This window comes from Ranitomeya imitator, chromosome 10 (genome assembly GCF_032444005.1).
Source record: "Ranitomeya imitator isolate aRanImi1 chromosome 10, aRanImi1.pri, whole genome shotgun sequence".
Taxonomy (NCBI): domain Eukaryota; kingdom Metazoa; phylum Chordata; class Amphibia; order Anura; family Dendrobatidae; genus Ranitomeya; species Ranitomeya imitator.
This window is the reverse complement of record NC_091291.1, coordinates 4194939-4206774: the sequence shown is the minus strand read 5'-3', so window position 1 is coordinate 4206774 and position 11836 is coordinate 4194939.

Genomic DNA, 11836 nt, shown 5'->3' with positions numbered 1-11836 from the left:
TTATTATGGGGCACTGTGGATATGTTGGGGGCACTGAGGCTGTTATTATGGGGGCACTGTGGATATGTTGGGGGCACTGAGGCTGTTATCATGGGGGCACTGTGGATATGTTGGGGCACTGAGGCTGTTATTATGGGGGCACTGTGGATATGTTGGGGCACTGAGGCTGTTATTATGGGGGCACTGTGGATATGTTGGGGGCACTGAGGCTGTTATTATGGGGCACTGTGGATATGTTGGGGGCACTGAGGCTGTTATGGGGCACTGTGGATATGTTGGGGGCACTGAGGCTGTTATTATGGGGGCACTGTGGATATGTTGGGGGCACTGAGGCTGTTATTATGGGGGCACTGCGGATATGTTGGGGGCACTGAGGCTGTTATTATGGGGGCACTGAGGCTGTTATTATGGGGGCACTGAGGCTGTTATTATGGGGGCACTGTGGATATGTTGGGGGCACTGAGGCTGTTATTATGGGGGCACTGTGGATATGTTGGGGGCACTGAGGCTGTTATTATGGGGCACTGTGGATATGTTGGGGGCACTGAGGCTGTTATGGGGGCACTGCGGATATGTTGGGGGCACTGAGGCTGTTATTATGGGGGCACTGAGGCTGTTATTATGGGGGCACTGAGGCTGTTATTATGGGGGCACTGTGGATATGTTGGGGACACTGAGGCTGTTATTATGGGGCACTGTGGATATGTTGGGGGCACTGAGGCTGTTATTATGGGGGCACTGTGGATATGTTGGGGGCACTGAGGCTGTTATTATGGGGGCACTGTGGATATGTTGGGGGCACTGAGGCTGTTATTATGGGGGCACTGTGGATATGTTGGGGGCTCTGAGGCTGTTATTATGGGGGCACTGAGGCTGTTATTATGGGGCACTGTGGATATGTTGGGGCACTGAGGCTGTTATGGGGCACTGTGGATATGTTGGGGGCACTGAGGCTGTTATTATGGGGCACTGTGGATATGTTGGGGCACTGAGGCTGTTATCATGGGGGCACTGTGGATATGTTGGGGCACTGAGGCTGTTATTATGGGGCACTGTGGATATGTTGGGGCACTGAGGCTGAAATTATGGGGGCACTGTGGATATGTTGGGGCACTGAGGCTGTTATTATGGGGCACTGTGGATATGTTGGGGGCACTGAGGCTGTTATTATGGGGCACTATGGATATGTTGGGGCACTGAGGCTGTTATTATGGGGCACTGTGGATGTGTTGGGGCACTGAGGCTGTTATCATGGGGGCACTGTGTATATGTTGGGGCACTGAGGCTGTTATTATGGGGCACTGTGGACATGGGGGCAGTGAGGCTGTTATTATGGGGCACTGTGGATATGTTGGGGCACTGAGGCTGTTATTATGGGGCACTGTAGATATGTTGGGGCACTGAGGCTGTTATTATGGGGCAGTGTGGATATGTTGGGGCACTGAGGCTGTTATTATGGGGGCACTGTGGATATGTTGGGGCACTGAGGCTGTTATTATGGGGCAGTGTGGATATGTTGGGGCACTGAGGCTGTTATTATGGGGCACTGTGGATATGTTGGGGGCACTGAGACTGTTATTATGGGGGCACTGTAGATATGTTGGGGCACTGAGGCTGTTATTATGGGGGCACTGTGGATATGTTGGGGCACTGAGACTGTTATTATGGGGCACTGTGGATATGTTGGGGGCACTGAGGCTGTTATTATGGGGGCACTGTGGATATGTTGGGGCACTGAGGCTGTTATGGGGCATTGTGGATATGTTGGGGGCACTGAGGCTGTTATTATGGGGCATTGTGGATATGTTGGGGGCACTGAGGCTGTTATTATGGGGGCACTGTGGATATGTTGGGGGCACTGAGGCTGTTATTATGGGGGCACTGTGGATATGTTGGGGCACTGAGGCTGTTATGGGGCATTGTGGATATGTTGGGGGCACTGAGGCTGTTATTATGGGGCATTGTGGATATGTTGGGGGCACTGAGGCTGTTATTATGGGGCACTGTGGGCATGTTGGGGGCAGTGAGGCTGTTATTATGGGGGCACTGTGGATATTTTGGGGGCACTGAGGCTGTTATGGGGCACTGTGGATATTTTGGGGGCACTGAGGCTGTTATGGGGCACTGTGGATATGTTGGTGCACTGAGGCTGTTATTATGGGGGCACTGTGGATATGTTGGGGGCACTGAGGCTGTTATCATGGGGGCACTGTGGATATGTTGGGGCACTGAGGCTGTTATTATGGGGCACTGTGGATATGTTGGGGGCACTGAGGCTGTTATTATGGGGCACTGTGGATATGTTGGGGGCACTGAGGCTGTTATCATGGGGGCACTGTGGATATGTTGGGGCACTGAGGCTGTTATTATGGGGCACTGTGGATATGTTGGGGGCACTGAGGCTGTTATTATGGGGCACTGTGGATATGTTGGGGGCACTGAGGCTGTTATCATTGGGGCACTGTGGATATGTTGGGGGCACTGAGGCTGTTATTATGGGGCACTGTGGATATGTTGGGGGCACTGAGGCTGTTATTATGGGGCACTGTGGATATGTTGGGGGCACTGAGGCTGTTATCATGGGGGCACTGTGGATATGTTGGGGGCACTGAGGCTGTTATTATGGGGGCACTGTGGATATGTTGGGGGCACTGAGGCTGTTATTATGGGGCACTGTGGATATGTTGGGGGCACTGAGGCTGTTATTATGGGGGCACTGTGGATATGTTGGGGGCACTGAGGCTGTTATTATGGGGCACTGTGGATATGTTGGGGGCACTGAGGCTGTTATTATGGGGGCACTGTGGATATGTTGGGGGCACTGAGGCTGTTATTATGGGGGCACTGCGGATATGTTGGGGGCACTGAGGCTGTTATTATGGGGGCACTGAGGCTCTTATTATGGGGGCACTGAGGCTGTTATTATGGGGGCACTATGGATATGTTGGGGGCACTGAGGCTGTTATTATGGGGGCACTGAGGCTCTTATTATGGGGGCACTGAGGCTCTTATTATGGGGGCACTATGGATATGTTGGGGGCACTGAGGCTGTTATTATGGGGGCACTGTGGATATGTTGGGGCACTGAGGCTGTTATTATGGGGGCACTGTGGATATGTTGGGGGCACTGAGGCTGTTATTATGGGGCACTGTGGATATGTTGGGGGCACTGAGGCTGTTATTATGGGGGCACTGTGGATATGTTGGGGCACTGAGGCTGTTATTATGGGGCACTGTGGATATGTTGGGGGCACTGAGGCTGTTATTATGGGGCACTGTGGATATGTTGGGGGCACTGAGGCTGTTATTATGGGGCACTGTGGATATGTTGGGGGCACTGAGGCTGTTATAATGGGGCACTGTGGATATGTTGGGGGCACTGAGGCTGTTATTATGGGGGCACTGTGGATATGTTGGGGGCACTGAGGCTGTTATTATGGGGGCACTGTGGATATGTTGGGGCACTGAGGCTGTTATTATGGGGGCACTGTGGATATGTTGGGGGCACTGAGGCTGTTATTATGGGGCACTGTGGATATGTTGGGGGCACTGAGGCTGTTATTATGGGGGCACTGTGGATATGTTGGGGCACTGAGGCTGTTATTATGGGGGCACTGTGGATATGTTGGGGGCACTGAGGCTGTTATTATGGGGCACTGTGGATATGTTGGGGGCACTGAGGCTGTTATTATGGGGCACTGTGGATATATTGGGGGCACTGAGGCTGTTACTATGGGGGCACTGGATATGTTGGGGCACTGAGGCTGTTATTATGGGGGCACTGTGGATATGTTGGGGGCACTGAGGCTGTTATTATGGGGCACTGTGGATATGTTGGGGGCACTGGGGCTGTTATTATGGGGCACTGTGGATATATTGGGGGCACTGAGGCTGTTATTATGGGGGCACTGTGGATATGTTGGGGCACTGAGGCTGTTATTATGGGGGCACTGTGGATATGTTGGGGGCACTGAGGCTGTTATTATGGGGCACTGTGGATATGTTGGGGGCACTGAGGCTGTTATTATGGGGCACTGTGGATATGTTGGGGGCACTGAGGCTGTTATTATGGGGCACTGTGGATATGTTGGGGGCACTGAGGCTGTTATTATGGGGCACTGTGGATATGTTGGGGGCACTGAGGCTGTTATTATGGGGGCACTGTGGATATGTTGGGGGCACTGAGGCTGTTATTATGGGGGCACTGTGGATATGTTGGGGGCACTGAGGCTGTTATTATGGAGGCACTGTGGATATGTTGGGGGCACTGAGGCTGTTATTATGGGGCACTGTGGATATGTTGGGGGCACTGAGGCTGTTATTATGGGGGCACTGTGGATATGTTGGGGGCACTGAGGCTGTTATTATGGGGGCACTGTGGATATGTTGGGGCACTGAGGCTGTTATTATGGGGCACTGTGGATATGTTGGGGGCACTGAGGCTGTTATTATGGGGGCACTGTGGATATGTTGGGGGCACTGAGGCTGTTATTATGGGGGCACTGTGGATATGTTGGGGCACTGAGGCTGTTATTATGGGGCACTGTGGATATGTTGGGGGCACTGAGGCTGTTATTATGGGGCACTGTAGATATGTTGGGGGCTCTGAGGCTGTTATTATGGGGGCACTGTGGATATGTTGGGGGCACTGAGGCTGTTATTATGGGGCACTGTGGATATGTTGGGGGCACTGAGGCTGTTATTATGGGGGCACTGTGGATATGTTGGGGCACTGAGGCTGTTATTATGGGGCACTGTGGATATGTTGGGGGCACTGAGGCTGTTATTATGGGGCACTGTGGATATGTTGGGGGCACTGAGGCTGTTATTATGGGGGCACTGTGGATATGTTGGGGGCACTGAGGCTGTTATTATGGGGCACTGTGGATATGTTGGGGGCACTGAGGCTGTTATTATGGAGGCACTGTGGATATGTTGGGGCACTGAGGCTGTTATTATGGGGCACTGTGGATATGTTGGGGGCACTGAGGCTGTTATTATGGAGGCACTGTGGATATGTTGGGGCACTGAGGCTGTTATTATGGGGCACTGTGGATATGTTGGGGGCACTGTGGCTGTTATTATGGGGCACTGTGGATATGTTGGGGCACTGAGGCTGTTATTATGGGGCACTGTGGATATGTTGGGGGCACTGAGGCTGTTATTATGGGGGCACTGTGGATATGTTGGGGGCACTGAGGCTGTTATTATGGGGCACTGTGGATATGTTGGTGCACTGAGGCTGTTATTATGGGGGCACTGTGGATATGTTGGGGGCACTGAGGCTGTTATTATGGAGGCACTGAGGCTGTTATTATGGGGGCACTGAGGCTGTTATTATGGGGGCACTGTGGATATGTTGGGGGCACTGAGGCTGTTATTATGGAGGCACTGTGGATATGTTGGGGGCTCTGAGGCTGTTATTATGGGGGCACTGTGGATATGTTGGGGGCACTGAGGCTGTTATTATGGAGGCACTGAGGCTGTTATTATGGGGGCACTGAGGCTGTTATTATGGGGGCACTGTGGATATGTTGGGGCACTGAGGCTGTTATTATGGGGGCACTGTGGATATGTTGGGGGCTCTGAGGCTGTTATTATGGGGGCACTGTGGATATGTTGGGGGCACTGAGGCTGTTATTATGGGGCACTGTGGATATGTTGGGGGCTCTGAGGCTGTTATTATGGGGGCACTGTGGATATGTTGGGGGCTCTGAGGCTGTTATTATGGGGGCACTGTGGATATGTTGGGGCACTGAGGCTGTTATTATGGGGCACTGTGGATATGTTGGGGGCACTGAGGCTGTTATTATGGGGCACTGTGGATATGTTGGGGCACTGAGGCTGTTATTATGGGGCACTGTGGATATGTTGGGGGCACTGAGGCTGTTATTATGGGGCACTGTGGATATGTTGGGGGCTCTGAGGCTGTTATTATGGGGGCACTGTGGATATGTTGGGGGCTCTGAGGCTGTTATTATGGGGCACTGTGGATATGTTGGGGGCACTGAGGCTGTTATTATGGGGCACTGTGGATATGTTGGGGGCTCTGAGGCTGTTATTATGGGGCACTGTGGATATGTTGGGGGCTCTGAGGCTGTTATTATGGGGGCACTGTGGATATGTTGGGGGCTCTGAGGCTGTTATTATGGGGCACTGTGGATATGTTGGGGGCTCTGAGGCTGTTATTATGGGGCACTGTGGATATGTTGGGGGCACTGAGGCTGTTATTATGGAGGCACTGTGGATATGTTGGGGGCTCTGAGGCTGTTATTATGGGGGCACTGTGGATATGTTGGGGGCACTGAGGCTGTTATTATGGGGCACTGTGGATATGTTGGGGGCACTGAGGCTGTTATTATGGAGGCACTGTGGATATGTTGGGGGCACTGAGGCTGTTATTATGGGGCACTGTGGATATGTTGGGGGCACTGAGGCTGTTATTATGGGGCACTGTGGATATGTTGGGGGCTCTGAGGCTGTTATTATGGGGCACTGTGGATATGTTGGGGGCTCTGAGGCTGTTATTATGGGGGCACTGTGGATATGTTGGGGGCACTGAGGCTGTTATTATGGGGGCACTGTGGATATGTTGGGGCACTGAGGCTGTTATTATGGGGGCACTGTGGATATGTTGGGGGCACTGAGGCTGTTATTATGGGGCACTGTGGATATGTTGGGGGCACTGAGGCTGTTATTATGGGGCACTGTGGATATGTTGGGGGCACTGAGGCTGTTATTATGGAGGCACTGTGGATATGTTGGGGCACTGAGGCTGTTATTATGGGGCACTGTGGATATGTTGGGGGCACTGAGGCTGTTATTATGGAGGCACTGTGGATATGTTGGGGGCACTGAGGCTGTTATTATGGGGCACTGTGGATATGTTGGGGGCACTGAGGCTGTTATTATGGGGGCACTGTGGATATGTTGGGGGCACTGAGGCTGTTATTATGGGGCACTGTGGATATGTTGGGGGCACTGAGGCTGTTATTATGGAGGCACTGTGGATATGTTGGGGGCACTGAGGCTGTTATGGGGCACTGTGGATATGTTGGGGGCACTGAGGCTGTTATTATGGGGAACTGTGGATATGTTGGGGGCACTGAGGCTGTTATTATGGAGGCACTGTGGATATGTTGGGGCACTGAGGCTGTTATTATGGGGCACTGTGGATATGTTGGGGGCACTGAGGCTGTTATTATGGGGCACTGTGGATATGTTGGGGGCTCTGAGGCTGTTATTATGGGGCACTGTGGATATGTTGGGGGCTCTGAGGCTGTTATTATGGGGGCACTGTGGATATGTTGGGGGCACTGAGGCTGTTATTATGGGGGCACTGTGGATATGTTGGGGCACTGAGGCTGTTATTATGGGGGCACTGTGGATATGTTGGGGGCACTGAGGCTGTTATTATGGGGCACTGTGGATATGTTGGGGGCACTGAGGCTGTTATTATGGGGCACTGTGGATATGTTGGGGGCACTGAGGCTGTTATTATGGGGCACTGTGGATATGTTGGGGGCACTGAGGCTGTTATTATGGAGGCACTGTGGATATGTTGGGGCACTGAGGCTGTTATTATGGGGCACTGTGGATATGTTGGGGCACTGAGGCTGTTATTATGGGGCACTGTGGATATGTTGGGGGCACTGAGGCTGTTATTATGGGGCACTGTGGATATGTTGGGGGCACTGAGGCTGTTATTATGGAGGCACTGTGGATATGTTGGGGCACTGAGGCTGTTATTATGGGGCACTGTGGATATGTTGGGGCACTGTGGCTGTTATTATGGGGCACTGTGGATATGTTGGGGGCACTGAGGCTGTTATTATGGAGGCACTGTGGATATGTTGGGGCACTGTGGCTGTTATTATGGGGGCACTGTGGATATGTTGGGGCACTGAGGCTGTTATTATGGGGCACTGTGGATATGTTGGGGGCACTGAGGCTGTTATTATGGAGGCACTGTGGATATGTTGGGGCACTGAGGCTGTTATTATGGGGCACTGTGGATATGTTGGGGCTCTGAGGCTGTTATTATGGGGCACTGTGGATATGTTGGGGGCACTGAGGCTGTTATTATGGAGGCACTGTGGATATGTTGGGGCACTGTGGCTGTTATTATGGGGGCACTGTGGATATGTTGGGGCACTGTGGCTGTTATTATGGGGCACTGTGGATATGTTGGGGGCACTGAGGCTGTTATTATGGAGGCACTGTGGATATGTTGGGGCACTGTGGCTGTTATTATGGGGGCACTGTGGATATGTTGGGGCACTGTGGCTGTTATTATGGGGCACTGTGGATATGTTGGGGGCACTGAGGCTGTTATTATGGAGGCACTGTGGATATGTTGGGGCACTGTGGCTGTTATTATGGGGGCACTGTGGATATGTTGGGGCACTGAGGCTGTTATTATGGGGCACTGTGGATATGTTGGGGGCACTGAGGCTGTTATTATGGAGGCACTGTGGATATGTTGGGGCACTGAGGCTGTTATTATGGGGCACTGTGGATATGTTGGGGCTCTGAGGCTGTTATTATGGGGCACTGTGGATATGTTGGGGGCACTGAGGCTGTTATTATGGAGGCACTGTGGATATGTTGGGGCACTGTGGCTGTTATTATGGGGGCACTGTGGATATGTTGGGGCACTGTGGCTGTTATTATGGGGCACTGTGGATATGTTGGGGGCACTGAGGCTGTTATTATGGAGGCACTGTGGATATGTTGGGGCACTGTGGCTGTTATTATGGGGGCACTGTGGATATGTTGGGGGCACTGAGGCTGTTATTATGGGGCACTGTGGATATGTTGGGGGCACTGAGGCTGTTATTATGGAGGCACTGTGGATATGTTGGGGCACTGTGGCTGTTATTATGGGGGCACTGTGGATATGTTGGGGCACTGTGGCTGTTATTATGGGGCACTGTGGATATGTTGGGGGCACTGAGGCTGTTATTATGGGGGCACTGTGGATATGTTGGGGCACTGAGGCTGTTATTATGGGGCACTGTGGATATGTTGGGGCTCTGAGGCTGTTATTATGGGGGCACTGTGGATATGTTGGGGGCACTGAGGCTGTTATTATGGGGGCACTGTGGATATGTTGGGGCACTGAGGCTGTTATTATGGGGGCACTGTGGATATGTTGGGGGCACTGAGGCTGTTATTATGGGGCACTGTGGATATGTTGGGGGCACTGAGGCTGTTATTATGGGGCACTGTGGATATGTTGGGGGCACTGAGGCTGTTATTATGGAGGCACTGTGGATATGTTGGGGCACTGAGGCTGTTATTATGGGGCACTGTGGATATGTTGGGGGCACTGAGGCTGTTATTATGGAGGCACTGTGGATATGTTGGGGGCACTGAGGCTGTTATTATGGGGCACTGTGGATATGTTGGGGGCACTGAGGCTGTTATTATGGGGGCACTGTGGATATGTTGGGGGCACTGAGGCTGTTATTATGGGGCACTGTGGATATGTTGGGGGCACTGAGGCTGTTATTATGGAGGCACTGTGGATATGTTGGGGGCACTGAGGCTGTTATTATGGGGCACTGTGGATATGTTGGGGGCACTGAGGCTGTTATTATGGGGAACTGTGGATATGTTGGGGGCACTGAGGCTGTTATTATGGAGGCACTGTGGATATGTTGGGGCACTGAGGCTGTTATTATGGGGCACTGTGGATATGTTGGGGGCACTGAGGCTGTTATTATGGGGCACTGTGGATATGTTGGGGGCTCTGAGGCTGTTATTATGGGGCACTGTGGATATGTTGGGGGCTCTGAGGCTGTTATTATGGGGGCACTGTGGATATGTTGGGGGCACTGAGGCTGTTATTATGGGGGCACTGTGGATATGTTGGGGCACTGAGGCTGTTATTATGGGGCACTGTGGATATGTTGGGGGCACTGAGGCTGTTATTATGGGGCACTGTGGATATGTTGGGGGCACTGAGGCTGTTATTATGGGGCACTGTGGATATGTTGGGGGCACTGAGGCTGTTATTATGGGGCACTGTGGATATGTTGGGGGCACTGAGGCTGTTATTATGGAGGCACTGTGGATATGTTGGGGCACTGAGGCTGTTATTATGGGGCACTGTGGATATGTTGGGGCACTGAGGCTGTTATTATGGGGCACTGTGGATATGTTGGGGGCACTGAGGCTGTTATTATGGGGCACTGTGGATATGTTGGGGGCACTGAGGCTGTTATTATGGAGGCACTGTGGATATGTTGGGGCACTGAGGCTGTTATTATGGGGCACTGTGGATATGTTGGGGCACTGTGGCTGTTATTATGGGGCACTGTGGATATGTTGGGGGCACTGAGGCTGTTATTATGGAGGCACTGTGGATATGTTGGGGCACTGTGGCTGTTATTATGGGGGCACTGTGGATATGTTGGGGCACTGAGGCTGTTATTATGGGGCACTGTGGATATGTTGGGGGCACTGAGGCTGTTATTATGGAGGCACTGTGGATATGTTGGGGCACTGAGGCTGTTATTATGGGGCACTGTGGATATGTTGGGGCTCTGAGGCTGTTATTATGGGGCACTGTGGATATGTTGGGGGCACTGAGGCTGTTATTATGGAGGCACTGTGGATATGTTGGGGCACTGTGGCTGTTATTATGGGGGCACTGTGGATATGTTGGGGCACTGTGGCTGTTATTATGGGGCACTGTGGATATGTTGGAGGCACTGAGGCTGTTATTATGGGGGCACTGTGGATATGTTGGGGCACTGAGGCTGTTATTATGGGACACTGTGGATATGTTGGGGCACTGAGGCTGTTATTATGGGGCACTGTGGATATGTTGGGGCTCTGAGGCTGTTATTATGGGACACTGTGGATATGTTGGGGGCTCTGAGGCTGTTATTATGGGGCACTGTGGATATGTTGGGGGCACTGAGGCTGTTATTATGGGGCACTGTGGATATGTTGGGGGCACTGAGGCTGTTATTATGGGGCACTGTGGATATGTTGGGGGCACTGAGGCTGTTATTATGGGGGCACTGTGGATATGTTGGGGGCACTGAGGCTGTTATTATGGGGGCACTGTGGATATGTTGGGGGCACTGAGGCTGTTATTATGGGGCACTGTGGATATGTTGGGGGCACTGAGGCTGTTATTATGGGGGCACTGTGGATATGTTGGGGGCACTGAGGCTGTTATTATGGGGCACTGTGGATATGTTGGGGCACTGAGGCTGTTATTATGGGGCACTGTGGATATGTTGGGGGCACTGAGGCTGTTATTATGGGGCACTGTGGATATGTTGGGGGCACTGAGGCTGTTATTATGGGGGCACTGTGGATATGTTGGGGCACTGAGGCTGTTATTATGGGGCACTGTGGATATGTTGGGGGCACTGAGGCTGTTATTATGGGGCACTGTGGATATGTTGGGGGCACTGAGGCTGTTATTATGGGGGCACTGTGGATATGTTGGGGGCACTGAGGCTGTTATTATGGGGCACTGTGGATATGTTGGGGGCACTGAGGCTGTTATTATGGGGGCACTGTGGATATGTTGGGGGCACTGAGGCTGTTATTATGGGGGCACTGTGGATATGTTGGGGCACTGAGGCTGTTATTATGGGGCACTGTGGATATGTTGGGGGCTCTGAGGCTGTTATTATGGGGCACTGTGGATATGTTGGGGGCTCTGAGGCTGTTATTATGGGGCACTGTGGATATGTTGGGGGCACTGAGGCTGTTATTATGGGGCACTGTGGATATGTTGGGGGCTCTGAGGCTGTTATTATGGGGCACTGTGGATATGTTGGGGGCTCTGAGGCTGTTATTATGGGGGCAC